Source organism: Odocoileus virginianus, chromosome 32 (genome assembly GCF_023699985.2).
Source record: "Odocoileus virginianus isolate 20LAN1187 ecotype Illinois chromosome 32, Ovbor_1.2, whole genome shotgun sequence".
Classification (NCBI taxonomy): Eukaryota; Metazoa; Chordata; class Mammalia; order Artiodactyla; family Cervidae; genus Odocoileus; species Odocoileus virginianus.
Window position 1 is genome coordinate 35,420,572 of NC_069705.1, and position 26,083 is coordinate 35,446,654.

Genomic DNA, 26,083 nt, shown 5'->3' on the forward strand with positions numbered 1-26,083 from the left:
GTCCCAAGGTTCCCAGCTAGGCCTCTTCTTCTCTTCACGTTTAGAGTTTGTTTTGTATGTAATAGTTGTGCTTTTTAGTTGTCCTTAGGGGGGAAAATGGGGAAAAGTTTTCTTACTCCTTCCAGAAGCAAAGTCTTTCGGTGTGATTTTTAAATGGTGCTATCTCAAAGGCATGAGTGGAAAAACTCACATTATCAGTGATTTTATGAAACACCATTAGCCCCAAATTGAAACTACTATTGGAGACTCTTCATGAGGACTTACTATTGGAAAGCTATGTATAGAAAATACTATTTAAGAGTATTCTTATGATTAAAGACATGCTAACATATATAGTAGTCCCATGAAAGTGAAAGTGAAGTCGCTCAGTCGAGTCCAAGTCTTTGTGACCCCATGGACTGTAGCCCACCAGGCTTTTCCATCCATGGGATTCTCCAGGCAAGAATACTGGAGCGGGTTGCCAGTTCCTTCTCCAGGGGATCTTCCCAACCCAGGGATCGAACCCATGTCTCCCGCATTGCGTCTGCCTAGACGCTTTAACCTCTGAATCACCAGGGAAGCCCATTTTCCAATTACCTAACATTTACTTGAAGAACAGAACATTGTTGGCAGAATACTCCAAAACGATCATTCTCTCTTATCTTTTTGATGGGAAAGAGGAAAACCATATAACATGAGAAATGCCTTTGTATCATTGACCAGAACTAAGTAACTTTTCCCACAGTTTGTTCAGCTTGTGATTATCATTATCATCTGACTTCATCAACTCAGCCATCAAGGTGAAAGTCATCTAAAAAACTACCTTCAGGGAATAAAGATGCTAAGCAGAGCACTGAGGCTTATAAAGAACAACTTGAATCCCAGATGAGAAAATCACTTTAATTCGTGTTATTTTTCACTTAGGCAGTTATCACATCATAAAAGCAATAGATGCAGAAAACTCAGTGAGAAATGGCCACAAGAATACAAATGTTCTGAAGGTAAGCACTTCGTTGTAGAGGCTCTGGTATTTAGTGTAAGTCTGAAAAGGCATAATCAATCTCAAAGTCTCTTTTTGTGTTATTTACTAGAGTGCAAGTTTCTGAAAAAAAAAATAATTGTACAATCGATCAGGTGGTTGTTTCTAATTATCATGATTTTGACTATATAGAAGCATGATCTTGAGTTTAGCATTAATTTTTTGGTATGTAACACAGTGTAAATAAAAATGCATACTAAAGAGGAGACTAGGGACCGGTGAGGTGAAGGGATGATATTCAAAGAGCTCAAGTGTTTTCTGAAAATATAAACTTATTTTTAGGAATAAGCCTGAAGAGGACTTGTTTTCAACTATGAACAGTGGTGTTCTCATGCTTTTAGCACCATCTGTTTGCAGTCACAAATCCAATTGTGAGAAAAATTCCACTCTTATGACATCTTTATATTAATTTATTTGTGCCCTTTTTTGCAACAGTTTGACATTTCAGGGTCAAAAAGGGGTAATTCAATCAAGATACAAAGAGGAAAATATGACGGGTCTTTTGGTGATGTTGACATCCTACCAATCTAAGCAAACATACAGGTCCTCAGTATATACTAACTCACTTAGAAACTGTCCCTAATAATTTAATTAGCTTAGTAAATGGCATTACTGAGTTTCTTTTAATAATGGTTCCCTGTGGATTCTTCCCCCAATGTGTTGACTGGGTAGAGTTCTTAATAGTATCAACGATTACCTACTGTCTGAAGCCTTTCCTGACATGTTCAAATAAAGTTTACTCTTTCATCCTCTGCTCTCCTGACTTCTTACATGAATCTGCATAATCTCGACTGGAGGTGATTTTGTCCTCCAAAGAACACCCGACAAAGTGTAGAGACATCATCAGTTATCACAAGCGAGTGAGTGCTTCTGGAAATGAGTGGTTAGAGATGCTGCTAAATATTCTACAACTCACAGAAAAGCCCCAACAACAGAAAGCCACTCAGCGAAAAAAGTCAGTCATGACAAGATGGAGGAGCCATCATGGTCTAGGTTAAGTTACCTTGATTCCACACACGACCCTGGATGTTGAGTTGACGAGGATGTGACTTTATGTCAAATCCCGCCTTGTCCACCCTACATTGCACCAACCAGTTCATCCATTCATTTCCAGCCGCAGTGGCTGAGTTCAGAGGAAACCTGAGAGCTCTTTTCTGATCCCAGAAAATTTGGTATGTTTTCCTAACTCACGTCTTAGATCGAGTTCTTTTCTTAGGTTGTGGCTGCAGCATGTTTCCATTTATAAACAAGAGTGAGCAAGGGAATGACTCTCAAAGATGCCCTCATAGATAACTGAGGCTTCAGAGATAGTCTTTCTGGTTTAACAGCAGCCTTAACTCCACCTAATAAACAGAGTCAGCTCTCAAAGCCTGGATGGTGACTCCTTCTCTCCTTTTTGCTTCTCTCTGCCATGAGAGACCCAAAAGTCACCAAGAAATAGCCATAACATAATTAAATCCTAGGGCTTACAACTATCTTGTTTTTACTGCCCTGTGGATGCAGGAGGTGAAGGTCTCTTTATTTGCAACCAAAGAGCCTCTCTTACTCTCAAACTTCCATTTCAATTGGTGATTCATACCCTTTCGTTTTTTATTTTCTTTCTCTAGTTCATCGTGGTGAACTCATCTGATGCCACTGTTCTTATATCACTACTTGTCCCGCTCTTCCAAATCCCTGTGTACTAGAGCATTGCTTTCTATCCACATTCCATCACAGTTCACCAGGAATGAAGTCTTAAACAACTGCAGCCATGCAACAGGCAATTACCCCTCCACTTACTAACTGGATGGAGGACTCATTGCCTGCAACCAGTTAGTGGTGAGTCTGAACTGAACTGATCAAGTTCCAAATTGCACGTGAGAGACTCTCTACTAAAGGGCTAAGCTAGCCACACTTCAGCACAAGAAGCAACAGTACACATCTTTTCCCAACTCTGCATTTGGCAAGATCTCCCAAGATGGACATATTTATACCAAGGAAATTGGCAAAAGCCATAAATCAAGACGTATTTCTTCCCAGACACCCAGCACTCTAACAGTAACCAACACACCACTGGTTTCCTCTCCAGCCCCCTTCTGGCACCAACGGTCTTAGGCTGGGTTCCTGGATAACAGATTTTGAGATGGAGATTTTTCTGCAGGAAGTGTATTGGGCTATTAAGAACAATACCTGTAAGGAAATGAAGGAAATAGCATAGACCAGAGGAGAAGTGAAAATATAATGCAGTCTTATAAAAGGTCCCAGAAAATCCCATGAGGAGCTCCAGTTGGGATTCCCCAGCAGAGTGACTCAGAATTGAAACAGGGAGCTGTGCCTTTGTACACCTGCCCTGATGAGTCAGCCTCCCAGCAGGATGTGGACCTCAGGGAGTAATTCCTGGGGTAACCCAGATGTGAGCCATAAATGGCCCAAAACATTACTGAAACGCCTGGGGACTGGTCCTCAAAGTGAGATGCTGAACACTGTGAGCACCCTTCTGTACCAATAAATATTCATTTCACCTATTTCTAAAGTACATCATTTATTAATAAACCTACTTTCTTTATTAAGATTGCCTAGAGAATCTTCTTGTAGATAGATATTTGTATACATTGATATTTATTTTAAAAGAAAATTCCTAAGAAATATGGTTTTCTAATGGGCTGTGTTAATTTATGCTTCCATCAGCCAGGAGTCCCCTTTGCCAACAGCATGAATTATAAATATTTGCAAATATAATAACTGAAGAATGCATTTAGGTCTTGGTTACACTGGCATTTTTTATTGCTAATGAAATTAAACATGTCTCATACACTTGACTTTTTCTAAAATTGTAACCATCTTCTCATGTTCTACTCCCTTTTCCACTGTGCATATTTTTTGCTATTTATTTGAAAGGTTTTTAAAACTATAATTAGGGTTTTAGCTTTTTCACTCTTACACATTGAGAACATTTTCACCAATGGCTTCATTAATTTTTTTGCAATTAGAAAATGTTTTTATTACATATATAACTCGCTCATCTTGTTGTTACACATAAAAATATATCTACTTCTTTTGAGGAGCAAGTATAATGGTAAATATATAGGAGACTTTCAACAAATGTCATCAGTTGATGGATACATCAAAAAGGACTGTAAGGAAGAGAAGCACTCTGATTTATATAAAATTGGGCATAAAACTAAATTATCAAGAAAGCAAAGACAATAAATTGATGGGAGCAGACTATAAAACCTCATCCTTAAATAGCTAACAGTTATCTATATTAAACATCATCATTTGAGGAGTATGCTGGCTCACTAATTAATTTTAAGTATTAAACTTTTCATTGCAATTAACTAGCATATATTCATTTAAAAACTGTATTATAATAAGTTATCAAATTGAAGTGAATAAATGAATGCCATGCTGAATTAATGATTTCTTAAATCTCATGTAATATCAAGCTCTTTAGAATTTCCTAATTTTCATATCTTTGCATTCTTGTCATTTATCTACTTGTCTTATTCACTGTATACTCATTGAAGGCAAGAATTAGATCTTAGTCAACTTTCTATACATACTGAGTTATTTAGCCAAGTTATTTATCTTCTTACACATTACTATTATCATCATCATCAATATGGTTAAATGTATTGAATAAATGTTTACTATTCTGAAAGTGAAAGTCACTCAGTCGTGTCTGACTCTTTGCGACCCCATGGACTGTGCAATCCATGGAATTCTCCAGGCCAGAATACTGGAGTGGGTAGCTGTTTCCTTCCCCAGGGGATCTTCCCAGCCCAGCAATTAAACCCAGGTATCCCATATTGCAGGCAGGTTCTTTACCAGCCAAGCCATCAGGGAAGCCCAGGAATACTGGAGTGGGTAGCCTACCCCTTTCCAGCAGATCTTTCTGACCCAGGAATCAAACTGGGGTCTCTGCATTGTAGGTGGACTCTTCACCAACTGGGCTACCAGGGACGTGCAGTGCACTATTCTAAGCACTCTCAGTTTTTAAGTCACATAATGCTCACAATAGCCTATGAAGTACGTGTACTACCATTCAGATTTTATCAGATGGAAACATACTTTGCCAAAGCTTACACAGCTGTGATTGACAAAACCAATAGTTTGACCCAGGGAGTCTAACTCTAAAGCCTGCATCCAGAATAAATTATATATGTAAATTATCCCTAATAATCTCACATCCGATACACTTAATGAGCTAAGGCTATGTCACTGCTACACTGTAGTGAATATAAGTAGAATTTAAAACAATTGAACTGGAGTTTATTTTCATGATAAATTTACAGTGTGATGGTATTGGGTTGAAATTTCAGGATATTTCACTTTTCTAATTTATCTATATATTTCTAGAAAACTAGAATATTCTTGAATGATTTGGTAATGGAAAAGGAATAAAATAGCAATTGGTTTGGAGTGAAAAGAGGGGAAATAAGGCATTTACCAAGCAGTCAATCTTTAATATCTAAATCAGCTCAAATTTTGAACACGAAAGGAATAGGAAGAAACCTTTTTTTTTTTCCTAGCCCTTTCTTTTGCTGTTCCTCTCTTAACTTATGAAAATAAATATTTTATAAATTCATATTAATCATTCCAATAATGCTGTTGTTTTAGATGAACCCACTGAATTCTCAAGATTGTTTATACTTAATTGTTTTCTTGTGCTATTTCGATCACTTTTTAATTGTATGATTAAATAACTGGAATTAGGGTGTTAGGAAAGTTTAGTGAAGTACTGGGACTGACGATTTGGGCTTCCTTGACAAAATGAGCAGTGCATGGTTATTGAAAGCACTATCAATTTAAGTGACTGTCAAATTAAGCTCCTTCTTTCAGGTCTGGAAGCAATTGAGTCTTGCACATTCCACACTTCTGAGGAATCTTCTTTTGCATAATCACTTAATCATTTTGAGTGGGCAGCAGGACAGCTTTTAGATTTTTGCTCATTTGTTTTTCATATGCACTTGAATCTAATTGTAATGCATATCACCAAAGAGAGGCAATCATCTTTCAGAAGCCTCCCTTATCTTGGCAAAACTTATTTGATGAAGAGCTGAAGAGCTGCCGGCTTGTTTCAGGCAGGACTCCAACCTTTCTGCTGGACGCCACGTCACCCTCACGCTCTTCAGAGGTAACCAGGCCTTTCTAATCTTCTGCAGATGACAGCATGCGAGGCATGTCTTCCGAAAGAGCATCTGAACAGGTTTTAAGCCTCTGACCATTTTCTGTAGTAACTTGATTTGGTGGTTTATCTTCAGAACAATTCCAATACCGACACTCCCAGCTCTGACGCTGATATTATGTGTGACCTTCCCTGGGTTTTCTACGTGACAATGCCACAAGGCAGTGACGCAGTGGTCATTCGGTCGTTACAAGAGGGCCGGGGTATCCCTGGGGAGCTCTTTGAACAATCCGCCCCTCCTTCAGGAAATGAGAGGAAGTGCCAACCCAGTGGAAATTTATTTATTACCTGTTTAAAGGTTTCTGAAATAACAAAGCCTCCTTAACAGACGAGCCAGGGCCGCACAAAGAACCTGAGAACATTCTCACGTTGGGCCCTGAGCGTCATTCAGGCCGTGCATGGAGTATTTTGTTATCGGCACTCCCAAAGAAGGAAGAAGGCAACGTGGTCGTATAAAATAAATTAAAAATAAATCAAGCGTCAGTGAAAAACTTTCCTTGACCCAACTCATTGCAGGAAATCTGCTTGAAGCAGATCTTGGGGCCACGCAGGTCAACAGCTCCTGCGTCATAGCTTCACTGGGCTGGGAACCCCCTGTGATCAGGTTCAAGGAGTTGAAAGCAGGCCTGCCTCCGGAGTGGCCACTCCCCGAGTCAGGGGAGATGGCTTTATTCTTGAGCATGCAGGAACCTCAAGATTGAAAATGGAAATCATTCTCTCTGGCTTCTGGAGGCAGAGCTCTGCAATCGAGAGACTCTGTGTGCAGGCCCTGGGGCCTGCCCTCACCAACAATTTCAGCGCTGGGTCCATTGTGAGAGCACTGATCTCTCCCTTTGATCTTTCTGAGTCCCGCTGCAGGTGGCCCTCTGCATTGTAAACCTCTGAAAAGGAGGGTCTTTTCTCCCAGTTGCCTCTACCTGTACTTTTGTGTGCTGGAGTATATTCTTGATCCTCTTTAGAAAATCTGCCTCCTCTCCAATACACAGAAGTAAAATTACACATGAAAAATAGGAAAAAGGAGTTCAAAGACTATAACCAAAAATCTTGTTCAGGTTACCATTCTGCCTGGTCTGCTCTATAGATTTCAGACTCAAAAGACTGTAAATTCAACTCTGATTCAGATTTCCAGCCTGTCCACTTGCCAGTCTGCACAATCATCACTAACTCCAAGCCATGGGCTGGTGGTTCCCCATGACGATGTGAGGAACAGGCCCTGGGCCCTGCAAGCCCCCCGGAGCAGCTGCAGCTCCAGGCTCCCTCGGACTCTGTACCCAGCACCGTGGTCTGGCTGCTGGAAGGCCCTGGAAGAGGAGCATCTGGCATTTCTGGGCAACCTCCTCTCCAGCTGGGCCGACCGCATCCTTTCCTGGGCCTCTCTTCCTATCAGCAGCAGGACGGATGAGTCAGTGAGACCAGGAAACACACCCAGTGCACACTGGAGACTACAGAAGCTGGTAGTCACGTTCCATTGAGGAAGAACTGGGCCGTGAACCCTGTCCCGATTCTCAGAGGCGGCTTTCTGACCCAGAAGGGAACACGGCCAGAGAGTCTTGGAAGCAGTCCTGGGGACCAGCCATTCATGACAGAGCCCAGAAAGGGGCTCTGAGCCTGAATCTGGAGAAGGAGATTTGAAGAAATAAAAGTTGGCATATTTAGCCCAAAGAAGGGCCTACTCTCTGCATAGAGGCGCACTCCTAAAATGACTCAGGAACTGGAGACCTTTCCAAGGCCACTTCGGGAGGCACATGAAGATGGAAGACCCACCTGGAAGAGGGAGCCTGGCGCCCTGAGCTCCCCCGGAGGAGCGTCACCCCGCCCAGGAACAGCAGGACTGAACGGGAACAAAGGAGCTCCGCCGAAAACCGGTAACCTTCCAGTGTCAACTGATCTCACCCGAGTTCTTGTGAGTGCAAAGTCTCTCCGCCTGGTGGCGCCCGTGAGCGCCCTGAGTGACAAGCGCAAAGGAGAGCAGGTACCTGCAGGGGAAGAAGATCCCTGTGACCCTTCGGGGAGAGGCCGGCTTCCCTGCTGCATAAGGAAACTAAATCGAGGGACTGAGCCTCGCCAGGAGGGACATGGGGCCAGGGGCCCTCAGGGCAGCCCTCCATGGAGCCTGGACACACCCACGTGCGGGAAGTGGATGGCGCAGGGCAGGGCTTGCATCCTCCGGGTCGGCCATGGGGCCCGGTGGGGCCTCGGGTGGCCCGAGTTCAGGCTGGTCTTGGCTGCGCTCAGTCAGCCCCCACCGAGTGCATCATCTGGAACAGCATTCTCCGGGGTGCACCCCGCCGCAGAGGAGACCCCTGTTTTACAGAAACTGGCTGCCTCCCCTCCGCCCGCCCAAATGATGATCTGTCCTGCTCGCCAGGCACTGGTTTTCTTTAGAGACGGAGCATCCTCCAGGGCTCTGTACATCCGCGGTGCCCTCTGGAGCCAGGGAAGGGTCCTGACCTCCCAGGAATGTCCTCCCCACCCCCTGGCTCTGGGGCAGCTGCGTGGTCTCTGCTGAAGCCGACCAAATGCCTGAGACAAGGCCCAGGCCTCTCTGGGTATCCCCAGGAGGTCCTGGTTATGTACACCCACGGCTATTTTCACAATAAAAAGCCCACATGCTTTAAGGAGAGGAAGGGTCAGCCGAAAGATTATCTGCCTGGTTGAAGAATGTCACAGGGTTCATGGCACAAGCCTGCGAAACCCTCAAGTCCCCAGGGGTGGAAAGCCAGTCCTCTCCAGTGACACGCTCCAGAGTTTGGCAGCGGTCAATAAAAGCCGGCATGGGACTGTGCTTGAGGACATAGCGTTCACTCTCAGACAAGAACAGCAAAGGGAGCCCCAGGTCATCAACCAGCTGCTCTCACCACCTCCATGGGCCCCCAGGAGCCTCCCCACCCCACACTCTGGGCCTCGTGTCACCCAGACTTTGAGTGCCACGAAGACCCCCAACAGGCCACCACCCATGTCCCGGGGCCCACAGCCTCCAGGACCAGACGCCCACTCTGAAGGACTCAGGTCCACACTCATCAGCTCGGGCCGCTGCCCACTCTCCCCAACCCCACGGCCTCGATCTCAGACCCTGTGAGTCACCCTGAGGAGTCTCGGCTTACCAAGACCCCAGGCACCCCAATTCCAGCCCTGCTGTCCCCCAAGCCAAGAGATTGGCCAGGGGACCCAGTGAGCTCAGTAAAGAGGGAAGCTGGGGGCCCCTCGTCCAGAAAGTCCTAGGTTCCCAGAGATGACTGCTCAGTCTCTCCAGGTGAGTGGCCCCAGTGGCCTCGGCATCCCCATGGCCCCAGCCCATCGACCTGCCAGAGACAGACGAGAAGCTTGGGCGCTGTCATGCACTCTGCTCGTCCCCAGAAGCCTGGGCCAGCACAAGCTGTGGGGATGCTGGATGCTGCTGGCCAGCGAGCAGGGTGATTTCCACCTTCCATCCAGGGTGAGGGATGTGTGGTACCCGCAGAGGCATGGTCAGCGCTGGGCACCGGGGACCGCGTGCTAGATGGTGGCAGGACCACGTCTGTGCGGTGAGGCCTTCCTGACCAGCGAGGCGGAGTTCCACCCCAGCCCCGACACCCGCCCTCTGTCCCAGAATCTGCCACTGTCCTGAGACTCACCTGCGTCAGAAGTGAACCAGGTACTCTCTTGGCCAACAAAGTAAATACTAAATAATTCATGGGCTGATGGTAATGGCTCACCTTCAGCAACAGACACAGTCACTCCAAGAGGCACGAATATCCTGCCAATCCCCAGTGACTAATGCAAAAGGATGGCTTAGCCTCTCAGAAGAATGCAGAGTGACTTCAGAAGAAAACAATGCATGATTTGAAAGAAAATGCTCAACTTCAGGACAGTCTAAAACTGCTTGCCTAAGAAACTGCAGCATGAAAGCAAACAGTACCTGCAAGCTGAAGGAACAGAAAAACATGCTTGAAAACTCAAACACACAAATGAAACAGTTGTGAAAGATAAAGAGAGCCAGTTAAGATCTCCACCTGAAACTACTGAAGGTTGTAAATCTGACTCATCTCTTCGGAGATTACAGGAACGACAGCATCTTGGAATTCAAGAGAAAGAATGAATTAGAAAAGGGAATCAACTAGTCTATCAGTCAGAAGTTGATGTGAAAAAACTCTTTGATGTTATTAATGTAAATGCCACGTTCAAAAGGCTTGAAGGAGAAAAGTAAGAAATACTTAAAAAATTGAAGGCTGTCACAGTCAAATGAATAAAGGATTTACAGGACAAGCTAAACAAAAAAAAAAAAACAACTTCAACCTGAGTGGGCATTTTTGCAGACTGAAAATTCAGAGCCTGGGAGAGAATCAGAAGCTTCAGCTGAAACTTCAAATACTGCCTCAAGCACACGGAGAACATGTAACGCAACTCCAGAGAGCATAGATAGAGGAAATTGCTACTTAGTGAATGAGCTACCCAAGGTGTAGGGAAACATAAACTATGCATATCAGAACTCAGTTTCCACAGGGAGAATGTGAAGCTGTGGACAAAGAATTGGAAAGAACTACTTTCTTCTATCAAAACCAGACTCTCCTCTGTGGGAAAATAACTTATGAAAGTTGACTGGCAGCTCTGTCAACCTAGAGAAAGGCCAAACAAGCTAAGAGAAATGACCACAGCAGACAAAGAGCAGCTAAAACGCAGTTCAAGTTCCAGACTTCCCTGCGCAGGAGCCCTTTGGTTCCTGCTGCTCCACCTGCAGCCACAAAGGTCTTCAAGTTTCAGGGGGTCTCCTTGCATCAAAGGTCGCCAAGGAAACAGGAGGTTTAAGCTGTGAGGGCTCAGAAATGCTGAGTCACATTCAGGCTTGATTCAGCTTTCACAGCAGCAAAGCCCTGAACATCCACAACCACAGCGAAACAGCTGCCTGTGTTTTCTCTCTTTAAAAGTAATTTTGACTAAGCTCTTTTTAGTTTAAATGTTGGTATTTAATTGACGCTATGGTTAAATTTATAGCATTATAAATTTTAGGATAATATTTTTCAAATATGGATTTAATATAACTCTCGTGAGTACAATTTCCACTTCACTAATTCCTCTAGAATTATATAGTAGACACATAACATTGAATTTTGATTTTAAATAAAAAGGCGTCTATTACTTAAAGCGTCTTTGAAGTTTGATATGAATAGAGATGTTAGAAACAATGAAGATTATTTCTGTATGCTATAAATATAGTCTAGGAACTTCCCTGGTGGCTCAGTGGCAAAGATCTGGCTGCCAGTGCAGGAGACACGGGTTGGATCTCTGGTCCAGGAAGATCCCACATGCCGCGGAGCAACTAAGCCCATACACCGTAACTATTGAGCCTGTGTTTTCAAGCCTGGGAGCCGCAACTACTGAAGCCCATGCACCCTGGAGCCCGTGTCCACAATGTGAGACCACTGCAGTGAGAAACCTGCACCCCACAACTAGAGCAGTCCTCACAGTAAGAGGGCCCAGCACACCCAAAATAAATGAAATAAAATCATTAAAAAGGTTAAAAATACAGTCTCTATTTTACACAAAATGTGGTTGGAGTCTTGATACATCCTGTCTACCTTCAAAAGTTTTTGTAATATTCTGAGGTTCGGTCCACAGCACTTAACTGAATTTTATTGAGAAAAGGAGAGGTATGATAAGAATTCATCTCTGCTGAGAGAAACACAACTGAGGAAGGAAGAAGACCATTTTCGTTTTCCACACAGGTTAAGCATTTAGTAATTGATTTTAGGGTTCCCAGATGACTTGGTGGTAAAGAATCTGCCTGAGTTGCAAGAGATACTGGGTTTGATTCCTGGGTTGTGAAGATCCCCCGGAGGAGCCTGGCCAGTCTACAGTCCACGGGGTTGCAAAAGAGTCGGACACGACTTAGCTACTAAACAACAACAATAATTGTTTTCAACACATCTGCTGTTCCACACACACTGACCGAGCAGCTTTGGCCCATCAGACCGTCCACTGGGGATACCGGGCTAAAGGCACCACAGTTCCTAGTCCACATGTTCCGGGGGTCTCAGCGGGCAGAGAGAGGCCAAGAAAGCAGTACTGGGGAAGGATGCAAATCCTTCCCCAGATGGAGAAGGCAATACCTGAGGGAGAGCAGGAATTGGTCAGTGATGCAAAGGGAAGAACAGGCTAACTGCAGGAAAGAGGAAGAGCAGACACAAGAACAAGAGGCATCAGGACAGTCAGAGCAAGACAGCGGTGTGTGGCCAGAGTGTGTGAGGAGCAGGGGCAAAGCTGGCCCACTAGAGAAGGTCTCAGCTCCCATCCTAAGGGGTTTGGCTTTACCTCACACTTCCATGCCGAGAAGGCAGTGACACCCCACTCCAGTACCCTTGCCTGGAAAATCCCATGGATGGAGGAGCCTGGTAGGCTGCAGTCTGTGGGGTCGCGAAGAGTCAGACACGACTGAGCATCTTCACTTTCACTCTTCACTTTCATGCACTGGAGAAGGAAATGGCAACCCAGGCCAGTGTTCTTGCCTGGAGAATCCCAGGGACGGCGGAGCCTGGTGGGCTGCCGTCTACGGGATCGCACAGAGTCGGACACGACTGAAGCGACTTAGCAGCAGCAGCAGCAACACACTTTCATGAGAGGATCTGAGTGGGGCCTGGTACAGAGTTTCACATTAGAGGGAAAATGCTGGACACTCTTTAGAAAGCAAGCCTAACATCAGAAACAGGAAGCAAGCAGAGCTCACTTCCTGACCCATAAGGTGAAGAAGGATGGGTGACTTCGGGAGACATTTAGAAGGTGGAACTCAAAGAATACGGAACAGACACGAGGAAGAGGGAAACAGTGACAGAGCAGTGTGAAGTCCATTTGTTTGTTTCGTTAAGATTTTCCAAAGAGTGGTTCCTCTAACTCTGATAAGATGCTCAGAAAAATAGACAGGTGGATCAGGAAAAACAAGTTACCTTTCTAGCTCTGGTCCCCAACACACCCCAGACAACCAGATAAACTTAGAAAGAGACTTTGCCTAGTGTTGCAAGAAAAGGCTTTTTGATCAACCTTTTTTTTAAACTTTGGAATATAAATGAGGTTTATCATTATTGATATACACAAGGCCCCTTTGCCCTTCTTCCCTCTCTCATTCCTTTTTATTCTTCCTTTTTTTCTAATAATGTAATTAACACCTGCAAATCTCTACCGTGCAAAGCTAAAAGGATGCCAGTAATTTACATCCAAACTTGTGGCTCCTCTGTCTCCATCCCAACACTCCCTCTGCACAGCCTAATGTTATCACCATGTGGAATCCCTTCCTTTCAGTTTTATGTGGCTTCATGGTATATATATATTTATATCCCTAAAGTGAAGTGAAATCGCTCAGTCATGTCCGACTCTGTGACCCCATGGACCCACCAGGCTCCTCCGTCCATGAGATCCTCCAGGCAAGAATACTGGAGTGGGTTGCCATTTCCTTCTCCAGAGGATCTTCCCAACCCAGGGATTGAACCCAGGTCTCCCACATTGCAGGCAGACGCTTTAACCTCTGAGCCGACGTTTTACCTGTTTCCTTTAACATGATATTGCCACAGCTCAGCCTTAGAGCCACACGCCACCCAGTGCCTCGCTGCGTGTGCTGTAGAATTCTCTTCTATTGAACCCGCCTTTGTTCATTTATCTCCTGTCCTGCTGAAGGGTCCTGGGCGGTCTCCAGGTCTGAGCCTCTGTCTCCACTTTTGCACACGCTTCTTTTCCAGTTTACAGGATGATAACAGGCTAAGCTTCCTCATTTTTTTCAGACATGGTGGATACCCTGAATCTTCTTTATGTATTTCATCCCACACAGGCTTTCAAACCCTTATTTCAGTGATCTTTCTTATTTAATCCTATTTTATCTTACCACTTATTTAAGTGATCTACCTTTTCACACTGACTATTGATCCTGAATCCCAGAAGTCTCTGTCTACCTAACACCAAAATGACAAGCTATGTTGCTTAATTTAGGCTACTGGTTAACTCGGTGGAAAATAAATCATTCACAGAAGTTATTTGAACTAACCAATTCAGTGAGTGCAAACAGGGCATACAGAAGCCCCATAAATCCTCAGCGATGGAAGTTTGATTGTTTTCTCTAATTGGCAGATAAATAGTTGGAATGAAATGCAACTCCTAAGCCTTAAGACGCCTGCCCTCAATCCAAGTGGAGACCGGTCACTGGGCAGATAGGTGGCCAAAGCAGAATCAAAGATGCATGCGAGGGCAGAGAGAAACGCCCGGCACGTCTCAGAGCTCCGAGGAGCATCAGCACTGCTTTGCCATCAGGGCTGCTCCTCCGTCTCACCTCCCGAAGTCCTAGCGGGGTCCCCTCGCCCCACCCTTAGCTCCCCGGGCCCGGATGTGGCGGCAGATACAACTGGACAGGACGGGGGACTTGGCGCCTTAAGATCCCGCAGTCTAGGCTAACGATGCAGGGTCAAAGGCTGTTGTACTATGACATTTCTATTTTGGCCTGACTTCCCCACCCAGCCTTTCTAGAACTTTTGTCTCAACCAAGTTTGAACATATTCAAAAAAGTTTCTTGCTCTCTACTCTTTTCATTTCCTATAATCTCTAGAAGTTGGAAATTTTTCTCTCTTTCCTAACAGAGTACATAGCACTTACTCATTTCCTTCACTCATTCAACAAATATGTGTTGAGTTAGAATCATGAGCCATATATACGTGAGAACCCAGAGATCGTCTTATGGAAAAAAAAGAGAGAGAGAGAAATCACCCTTTTTTTTTTTTGAAATCACCCTTAAGAATTAACTAATTGCACTCTGACCCGCGAAGATTGCAACAAGGAGGTGGCAGTGGCCCCTGATCTATTCTGGGCAGCTTGTGAGTGAAAAATCCTCCTTAAAGGGAGTGAAATGGGGTGAAGCTGGGGTCTGATGGACCAGCCAGGACCTAGAGAGAATGCAGTCACAACTGCTGCGTCTCTGTCTCCACGCTCCTCTGAGCCACGACCACCTCCAACTCCCCCACCCTTGCCAACCACCCAGTAAGACACCAGCCTTCTCATTTCCATCCTGCCCAGACTAATCAGCTCTTCTGTCTGTAGCCTAGAAAATTCTTTAAACGCATGAACTAGGCCATGTTAATCCATTGCTTAAATTTCTTGCACATTGATCTCTTTACTGTGGTCCCCACCCCCTGCTGACCTCCCACCACCTTCTTTCTGACTTCACATCATGCTGTCTCCACTGAGACCGCAGTGACTCACCAGAATTCTTCCTTTCCACTTCCATAGCATGTCGACATCCCGGTTGGGTTTTCAAAAGGCTCTCTGTCTGTAATTCCCCTCCTGTTGTCATGTATATGATTAAAACTTTCTCCAATTTCAGCTTAGCTGACACCTCCTCAGAAGACTAGAGCCTGTTAAAAATCATAAATTTGGTTTATTACTTCTATGTTGTTTCTCTATAATACCAGCCTATCTCCATTAGGATAAGAACCATTTTCTCACTTATGTCCCTGAGACAAGTGCAGTGCCTGATACATAATACACCCTACAAGCATTTTCACTGAACAAATGACTGGATGGTGTTAGATACACTTTTTTTTTGTCAAATAAAATCTTTATTAGAAAGATTAATTCCACAAGGAAGAAACAAGAATTAATTGGGAAAATGTAAATAATATTAAACTGTTCAATTCTGTATTATATTAGTCAAGCTTCTCTTAAAAAAAAACTCAACAAAATATAATGTGCAAAAATAAAATACACACACACTTACATACATTCACTCATGCAGTAATACATGTTGACAAGTCACAAGATCTTCAAGGTGAGCAGGAAGCTGGATCCAAGAGAGCGAGCTGATTATTTAGTTCAAATCCAAAGGCCATGACCCAAAAGAGCCAATGGTATATTTCTAGTCTGAAGGTCCACAGCCTCAAGAGCCAGTGTTTCAGTTTGAGTCCAAAGGCAAGGAAAAAACTCATGTCCAGTTTGTAAGTAGTCAGGCAGGAAGAATTTCCTCTTAAGAGTCCTTTCAGTTCTATTCAGGCCTTCATCTGATTGAATGAGAACCACCCATCACACAGAGTACAATCTGCTTTACTCAGTCGATAGAATCAAATTTTGATCTCACACAGAAACACTCATAGACACACACAGAATAATGTTTGACCAAATGTCTGAGCACCTTATGGCCCAGTCAACTTACAATTAACCATCGGTTACACTTGATGCTTACAATTAACCATCACAATCTCCCAGAAACACCACAACGGTGTTTCCTCTGCATATTATTGACCTTCGAGGTATCCAACTGAGCTCAAGTTCCACGGTCAGGGGCCCCAGAATACATTATGTGTGATTTCAAGGTAGAAGACCTAGTAATTCTTCTCTGTTGCTAGACCTGCTGTCCCTCTTAAGCTGGGATTTTCCATTACAGGTGAATACAAGTAAATGTAACTAAAGTCAAAGCAAGAACCCAGAACCACAACGTTACCATTGCCACCAAGTGACAGAAGAGGAGAAATGGAATTCCTAATGCTTATTTATAATCACAAGTATTTGTCATACTACTAAATAAGCACCATTTATTTACTGCTTGCCAAATACTATTCTAAGTACTTTACCTACAATAACTCATTTAATCATAATAACCTACTTATTGCTAATTCTCCTCTTATACAGGAGAGCAGACTGAGCACAGAGAAGTGAAGAAACTCATCTAAGGACAGAGATAATGAGGCAGATCCGGGGTCCACACCCAGGCATTGCTGCTCTAGAATCTGCACTCAGCTAGTGAACTTGACAGCACCTGAGAGACATAATTGTGCACCAGGTGTTTACATATGTTATCTCTTTAATCCTAACATAAACTCTGAGAAGACAAAGATTACTTACAATAAAGAAACTAAGGTTAATTGATGAAGTGACAGGCCCAAGCCTGCAATGCAAGTTAGTGGAAGAAACAATTTTTCAAACTACATCTGTTTGACTCTGAAACCAGGTTTCTTTCCAGTATTTTTCAACTACTGCTTTTCTGTGGATTGAATCCAAAGTGGATCCATTCATTTTCCAAAGCAAAGTTCCCAATCACACGTGAAACATAATCTCATATTTATAGAATAATCAGGATTATGGAATTTTAGTAAGGTCACATTTTTTTGATTCAAATTGTATATATACAATGAAACTGAGTTAAGTATCAGTTTTATGAAAAAATCGTGTTATATTTCTGACTTCCCTTTGCTTTGATTATTTTTGACGGTAAGAATCCATCAGTTGGAATGACTAATGCCAGCCCCTTATTTGTAGTTCAGAACACTCATCACATAGTTTTGATGAATAAAACATATGTCTAACCCAATTATATAGGATACTAGACAGTGCAAGAAGAGGACTGGGCCACTTATTGCTGACATTCCAGCTTTAGCTAGGTGGGGACACCTAGACAGCTTGACAAGGTTTATCATCAGCTAAAATCCATTCCACTGTTCTCTGTACTTCCAGAATTTTGCTTTTGTGAATGGAGAGGTAATAATCTCATGAGCCTGGATAAGCAATCAAGAGTTCTGAGTCCACCCATACATGCCTTCAAGGCAACTTGAACAGGAATAACGTCTCCTCTGGAGCATGCTGCCTCAAGTACTATGAGATCATGGGCTTGACCCAGGTGGATTAGCAAAATGAAGCAATGTCAACAGTCCTTCCAGCCAAGCCCCATGCTTTGAGCAGGACATCTACAAACACTGGCCCTACCCACCTGCCCACCATTTTCACTTTGTACAATGCCTCCTAAAATTAGCTCATATTCTGTAGGTCACTTTGATAATAAATTCTAAATATCCCAACCCACTGTTCAAATGTTTGAAAATACATGCAATCATTGTTTTGAAAATAGTTCCTTAAGAGTGATTGTTTACTTTAAAATGTTTCTTCCAGATAACTGTGTGTAATTATGATGATGGGCTTGTGTTTAGATACTGTCGATGTGAATAATATCCAATACATTAAAAATGACATTACAAACAGACCACATTAGCTAAATGGGCAGCTGAGAAGTGTGTTCCTAGCAGATACTTTTTAATAACCTAGATTCTTATCTGCCCAGCACGTTTGCTTAGAAGCTGACTAGATGAAACAAACAAACAACACTTCTCCCCCTTAAGTATATTTCTTCTGTTTTGCATAGTCTATGAAAACAGTCTACTAGGACAGATGGATGTTTTCCCCATTTTTTTGCTTTCATGAGCAAAGTAAAGGCTGAGACAGCTATGGAAAGGGGAAACAATGCTGATTTTCTAAATGTAAGCTTTTACTTCACAGTCTTGGACAGCTTGAGGTTTGCCTGACAAATGTCTGAGGCTCCATGTCAGGAGAAGCTCCCATCCTCTACGTGCTGATGCCACAAACTAAAACCTTGTATGACCAATTCAGAAATAATTAGCCCACATCCTAGGATGAGCTCTAAAGTGTCCCACTGACGTACTAAATATGTGCATTGGAAATACCTTTAAGGGACAGGTCTTGACTGCTGGCACAACCCACAGTCCATTAGCGGCCAAAGGAAAAGGTCAGGCAGTGTTACTTACAGCCACACTTGGAGGTGCCCATATGAGCTCAAAGAAAACAATTCATTCTAGGGTGAGTCCCAACAGTCTTCTGATCTCTGACAGCACTGACTGACCAGATAGAAACCTCTCTACTAAAATGTGCTTTCACTTTCAGGCCCATCAGCTTCACAGAGGTTCTATAAAAAGATACAACACACTGTGCCATGGGATATAGCTCAGCGATTGTAACTCAACAAGGCATTTGCTCCATTTCCCTGTGGGATGTTCTGCAAATCTCTCTCTCCCTTAAGAAACTGATGTAGTTGTACCTGTCAAGAACAACATGCTGCTAGTCTTGGCATTTCCCCAAGTTGTGTTAGGAAGACCTTGAACTTGACTTTGTTATCTTAGCTTGAAATATTTCAACCCTACCATGAAATGGGACAAACCAGCCAAAGGAGTTGGGGGAGAAGTGTTACAGGTTTTGGAAGAAAAACAGCGTCTTATCTTCTGCAATGTATCACTGGCTAAGGTTTTTAACTTAAATGTTCAAGTTCAAGTTCACACCAGACTTTACTTCTTAAAAGTATGACTTGCTGAGGTATGGGAAATGCAGATATCTTATAGAAATAAAATTGCTTTTTGGGCGGGGGGTGGGGGGGGTGCAGGGGGTCTCTCTCCTGGGTCTTCTAGTTAGATACATTATGTTTCCAAATTCCCCCATCACATATGTTACTAAACTATACCCAGATTCCTTCCCAGGTCATTTCTTTTAATTTCTATATTATAGAAATAAAAGTCAATTCCCTCGTTAAGTGGAAAAGGCATCTTTTCAATGTTTTCTCAATTTAAGTATGTATGTAGGAGTTGTGTTTTTAAGAAAATGCTTACCTGAAATGACTTCTGAAAGAGCTGCCTCCCACTGCATGGAAAAGTTCATGATAGTCAGCTGTTTTCGAAGAGCCACGGAGAGGTTTATTCATTGGGAGCAGCAATCCCAACTGTATACCAATGGCCAACATGCTGTAACTGACAGGACCTCAGCTCAGAGCATTCTGGAGCAAACAGTGCAGCAAACTGAAATGTAACCAAGTAAGATTTAATTGCCAATTGGTGGGTCAGCAAATATTAAATTACAACAGTCAGAATGAAGAATTAAAGTAGATAGTTTGATGGAAGTTCTGGAGGAAGTTTAGCATGGGATGAAATAAAATCAAGCAGTACAGTCAATGACTAGTTTGAGAATATCAGGTCAACTCCATGAAAAATATTTCAAATCATTTTACATTCAAATTCAGTTTAAACTTGGATTTTCAAACGGCAAATAAATTATCTGCATACTTTGCAGCAAATTGAACTTTGATACTAATTAGAATTACAGTTGGCAGTTTTCAATTGCCATCTGTTCCTCTTTCCTGAAACATCTTTGGATTCTACACAGCACTTACATCTGAGATTTGTTTTTATGTCAAGTAGTGTTCGGACTTTCTGGATATTCTACAGCATGCCTGAGCTTTAAATTTGACAGTAAAATATGTAGGTGCACATAGGTATACACGCATTATACCCTTAAAATATATACTTAAAAATTAAAGCTTTTGTGTTATCTTAAAGTATCAAGGTTTCTCATGAAACTACTGTCCTCCTTTAAAAAGCATCATTCACATTTTATACCATTTCTCACTCCCAAGTTATTAGCCCTGGACCTTAGCTTGGAAAAAAAGTCTGCCGTTGCTATTTTGGATGAAGTGTTGCTCAGAAGCAACTTTCTCATCATCGTCCTTCACATACATCTCATGGAAAACTAAGAAAAACAGAAGGCCCTGGGTTGACGGTCATCTTCAGAACAGCCAAGCGATGGCCACGCAGAGTGGCCAGACAGAGGAAGGTAGTCCTTTGCTGATGGGCACTGGCTTCCTCAAGCTTCATGGCCACTCAGAGATCAGCAGACTCTGGCCAATGCTTTTTCTGAGTCCTCGTTCTTAGCACCCTCAAAACAAGGGCTGCTGAGGAAGGTAAAGGACTGGATGCTGTCCCCGGAGGAAGGGCTTGAGGTTACTGTCAGGACACAGGATGTAACAAGTCATCAAACTCCAGATGCACAAAGATGACAGGGAAAAGGGCAACAATTGAGGAAGCTGGGATCACTGAGGCCAGCAGGGAGCTGGGAAACTTCTCTGAATTCAAGTAGAGTAGACGTATGATTCATAAATCAGCACTGCATCCAACTTTTCGTATTCTCACACCATTTTTCCTTCTATCGCTTTCTCCCTCTCTACATAAAACTTCTGTGGGTACCAAGTTACTTGAGTTGCCAAAACGAGGTCTGATTGCTCTGAATAAACTGGTCATCTCTGGAGTCTATTGAAGAACTGAACTGTGAATTGAGCTGATGCTTGTTTAGCATGTGATGAGCCACATGTGGTGAGCTGTTTCATTCAGTCCTCATAAAAAAACCCAGGGAGACATGTCCCATGACCCTATTTTCACAATAATGAAATAAAGGATAAGAAAGATTAAGCAATTGGCCCAAAGACACACAACCATTAATTCTCAAAATGTGTGGCTTCAAATCTCTTCGTTTCTTCTCCTCTTTCCATTGTGGAACTTCAGAAGGAATGCCCAGGCAAACTTAGCCTCTTCTGAATTTCTGTTTGCCTTCAGTGGTTCCAAACTAGTCAGCCCTGAAGTCTGCTGAGATCACAGAATGACTGTGTGTGAATTATGCTGTAGCTACAAATATAAAAGTAGTTACAAATAACTAAAACTAGGGACATATCACATCAAAGCATCATTTCTAGCTTATCTTGAAAAACTCCTATACTTACTCACAGACTGTAAATTAAGCCTTTATTGGAAGTCCACATATCTGAGGATGTGCCTACATCAATCACTCACTCATGTCGACTTTTTGCAACCCCACAGACTGCAGTCCGCCAGACTCATCTGTCCATGGGATTTCCCAGCAAGAATACAGGAGAGGGTTGCCATTTCCTCCTCCAGGGGATCTTTCCGACCCAGGGATCAAACCCACATCTCCTGTGTCTCCTGCATTGCAGGAGGATTGTTTACCTGTTGAGCCAAATAAGCTCCATCTAATACCATGTTGTAAATATGAAATCAAATTATTTAGAAATATGTAGCTACCCAGAGGAGAAATTATACTAACTAAACAAATGCTCGTGATTTTCCCTGCCATTGTCATTTTTACCACCATTCTTGGGAGACCGTGTCCACTACGTACAGAGGGGGAGAGTAGACCTGACCATTCCTTAAATGCAACGCAAACTCGGAAGTGGCTTAGGATCCACTTCATCTTCACCTGACAGAAACAAGCTGAAGCGGTAACTACTGCTAAATGATTGTTGCTGCAGGATGCTCTTTAGAGGCTCTGCGTAATAGCTTTCATTACTTCTTCTGCCCTGGCAAGAAAATCCACCTGCGTCTCAAAGGTCTTTTCTATCCAAGATCTATGAGCCAAGCTCTCGGCTTCTTACTGAGACAAAATGCCCACCAAGCACTCCTGCACTCAGCAGAAGCTCTGAAATGCAATTCCCTGGTTCCCAAAATGTCCAAATGCTAGAATTACCGGATGATTAAGAAGCTTGTCTCCGTGTCAAAGGAAGGTTCATTTCCCACAAGTAAACTCTTGGTGGGCAGCAGGGTATCATTTATAATCCTACACTTAAAACACAAAATTGAATAGATGTTGTGGGAGTTTCTGTTTAACTAAAAATAAAGATGTTTCCTTTAATCTGATAAGTGTTAGGAGTTGTCTATAAACCTGCCTCTGGTGCCACACTCCACCCCTTTTCCCTTGTTTATTTTTTATATTTTTCATATCCTGAGCCTGACTTTCTTCAAGAACCCTTCCCATTACACTTCACAAAGTCCTCACTTCCTCCAACAGGATGCTATCCTCTGGGGTCCATGCATTTTCTTTCTCCTCTTCCACTTAGTTATCAGAAGCAGCATGATGTCCTGTAAGACCCAGTAAGTGCACTGGGTCTGACAAAGCAGAGCTGCATTATTTACTTTTAGTTGGGTAAATGTGGATCCATAGTTTCAATATACCTGAAGTTCCTGAATCTGTAAAATGGGATAGCACTTACTTCAGGAATTCCTTGAGAAAAATCAAATGAGATAACACATAGAAACCACTTACCATGGTGCCTGGCAACTGGTACTCAGTATATTTTCTTTGTAGAACTATCAAGGAGATGGTGACTTCTCCAACCTGAGCTGATAAAGAATAAAAATTGTCTTTGCTACTTATCTTACACCAAAAATGTACTCATTTCCTATCTATATACAATGATGCTAAAAACACACCTCAGAAAAAAGTACACATTTTGGAACATGATATTTAAGCTTGTGTACTATGTTTCTGCCTTTTTCCCCTAAGCCATAAACTTTTTTTAAGTAAGATGGAAATTGAGGCTTATCTTGAAGACTCTTTAAGAATCCAAGCTAAATAAAATATATTGTGGATTAACATATTTAATTCAATGGGACTTTTTTTTCTAACATCACAGGAAAGCCTTTGGTGAAAGAGTCTATATTTGAGAAAATATCTGAAAAAGAAAAAAGAAGTTAACATTACATGTTCTACATGCTCTGATTGAATAATTGAACCAAATGAGAAGGAAATGACTCACAAACAATCCTTTGAGGATCATAATTTCCAGAAGCAGAAAGGAAGGGTGAAGAGGTTAAGTAACTTGCCTGAGGCCACGCAATTAGCAGTCTGTCAGAGTAAGCAGTTGAGGCTGGTTTAGAATCCAATTCTGTCAGGTCACATGTACGTTAATGTTTTTTCTACTATATCACATTGTTCAGTAATTTCGATCAGATTTTCAAGGCCCTCTTCCTCAACATCACAAAGCTGAAATTTGAAGCAAATGCACAAAATACAATTATTATCAAATCCTAAAACATTGAAAATGTTTTCAGAGGTCTTTATTTCAAAATATTAATACTACTGAGCAGCAGTTGTAAACTAAAGACAATTCTTCACCCTCAGGGATGTCTGGCAATGTCTGCGGACACTTTGATTGTCATGACTAAGAGAAGCAGGGGTGTTGGTAACGGGCATCTAGTTCGTAGAAATTAATGACATTGCTGAACAACTTACAAAACACAGGACCGTGCCCTCCAGAAAAGAATCATCCACCACAGAAGATCAATAGAGCTAAGACTGAAAACCCTTGATCAGAGGCTTCTGCTTTATAGCAAGTGAAATAGTTTGACTCAACTTCGGACTAAGGACAAATTTTATGAATGAATAAAATGTAAGTTAATATTTTTAAAAACCTCAAAAAGAAAGTGAAGAATTAAGGGACCAAGATCTGAAAAAGAAAAAAATCACCATATTCCAGAGAGGTAATCCTAGGGCACAAAACTGGTTTTGCTCTGAGAGCATTTAATCGTTGGAAGGAGCAGTTAGCAAGCCAAGGTCTGGTTTGGGTGACTTTTCAGGAAGAAGAGAGAAAATCCCAGGGACCACTCACCCTGGAGAATCAGTTTGCATCTTCTTCCAATTGAATCTGGGAGCCAAGCACTATACACACCTATGGTTGCCCTGAACTAGAGATTAGTTAGCAAACTGATTCTGTGAAGACTTGCAGTCCAAGTTTGTATCCTCCCAAGTGTTAAGCTCTATTTACTACCAGACACGTAGTGGCCAGAGGTGCTTGGCAGAAGCGAATGAAAAATTTCTCTGGGATGTGATACAGTGGTGTCAGTTCTCAAAACTTCTGAGAAAGAATTTTTCAACAACCACCATCACACCATCAAAAAGTAACCTGGTATATAGGTAAACAAATCCCCATGATACCATGCTCTCAAAATAGCAGAACAGAAACTCACCTGTTCAGACAACTAGACCCAGACTATACACTAACTGTGCTCACTATGAGCAGTGGGCATCTCTGCAGGTCACCAGTACCTAGCTCCGCCCTGCTCCAATCCATGAGAGGATTCAATTCCTCACCTTGTGAAATTAGGAATGGCCACCTGACCTTTCTCTAGATGGTGCGACTTTAGCTGTAACTGTATCTAAAAATTACAGGCTTAATTCCACTTTGTTCCAAAAACTACTGTGGTTGCCTGAAATAATTCCAGTTCTTCATTAATGTGCAAGACAGGGTCACCAGGTCATAAAGCAGAGTGATTCTACAGATAGAGGGACTCTTGTTCTCAAATTGCCAGAAAGTTGAATCCCAGGAGTCACTCTTAGCCTCAGACTAGTCTGTCTTCACACACTCAGATCGTCTTCCTCACTGGCTCTCTGAACAAGTCTGCTGCATCTGAATCATCAGGGAACCTGGAGCCCAGATACCAATTAAGTGTGCTGCTTAGGTATTTATGTTTGCTTTTACCCACTTGAATAGCCTATAACTCCCTAATGGAGGAATGGACTCTTTGTCCAGGCTATTTATAATTCTTGGTCTGAGGCATGGCACATAGTAGGCAATATATGTTACTGGTGGGGGTCGAGGATGAGTAAAGAAATATTCTGAAAGAAGTCTTCACATAATGTTCCCAATAGTGATAGTAATTTACTCTTGGGGTAAATATTTATAAGGTGTTCCCTTGTGATTGAAACCAAAAATACAATCTTGGTACCTCAAATATGCACATCTGCAGGGATTAAGGAAAGCATACTTGTTACATAACCTCAGAAAATCTTAGTCCTCTGTTATTTAGTGGAAGGTCTTTGCTACTAAGGGCATCATTTAAAAGGCAAAGTTCTCTAAGAAGTAGCTTTACCCCAAGCCTCGCTTAGATCTCTATAGGAAAGAGAATTCCATAAACAGAGCTGCGAATGGTATCTGCTTTATGTGGCCAGATTTGCCCAGTCACTCTGTCGTGAGAAGAAACTACAGTACCACTTAGAGCGAGAAAGCACATGTCTCTTGAGATCTTGTAATTGTGATCGTCCACTTCAGAAATGTTAGCTTGCTGGTGAGTCTTTCCTTTAGAAATGTAAATTATTTTAAGAGACTTATGTATCTGATCTCTTTAATGTGAATTTCTTTTTTCTGACTTAATGGTGATTTACTATGCAATTGAATGCACTAAATGTATCACATGAGGTTTAGTTCATCTTGAATCGTAGATGGCCACCATGCTTGAGTAATTAATGCTTCACAGCAAATATTATGAGTTTACCTTAGATTCTATGTAATTAATGTCTAGATTGATTTGCAAAAGGAGAAGGTGGTAGAGGAAGAGATGGTTAGATAGCATTACCAACTCAGTGGACATGCATTTGAGCAAATTCTGGGAGGTAGTGGAGGACAGAGGAGGTGGCGGGCTAGGGTCCATGAGGTCGCATCGCAGAGAGTCAGACATGACTTAGCAACTGAACAAGAACAATGTGTAACAACACAGATATTG

At 42.6% G+C, this 26,083-nt stretch overlaps 2 long non-coding RNA genes across 2 annotated transcripts in view; both read right to left on the reverse strand.

Moving 5' to 3' along the window:
- Nucleotides 1–22,928, reverse strand: part of LOC139032616 (uncharacterized) — a 68,833-nt gene extending 45,905 nt beyond the window's left edge. Inside the window, exons 1-3 of the long non-coding RNA XR_011485181.1 lie at nt 22,848–22,928; nt 19,574–19,759; nt 15,396–15,547 (exon numbers count right to left, since the gene is read on the reverse strand). This is a non-coding gene — a long non-coding RNA (uncharacterized lncRNA). The remainder of the gene's footprint in view (nt 1–15,395; nt 15,548–19,573; nt 19,760–22,847) is intronic.
- Nucleotides 22,929–23,413: 485 nt separating this feature from the next.
- Nucleotides 23,414–26,083, reverse strand: part of LOC139032617 (uncharacterized) — a 69,560-nt gene continuing 66,890 nt past the window's right edge. Inside the window, exon 3 of the long non-coding RNA XR_011485182.1 lies at nt 23,414–23,567. This is a non-coding gene — a long non-coding RNA (uncharacterized lncRNA). The remainder of the gene's footprint in view (nt 23,568–26,083) is intronic.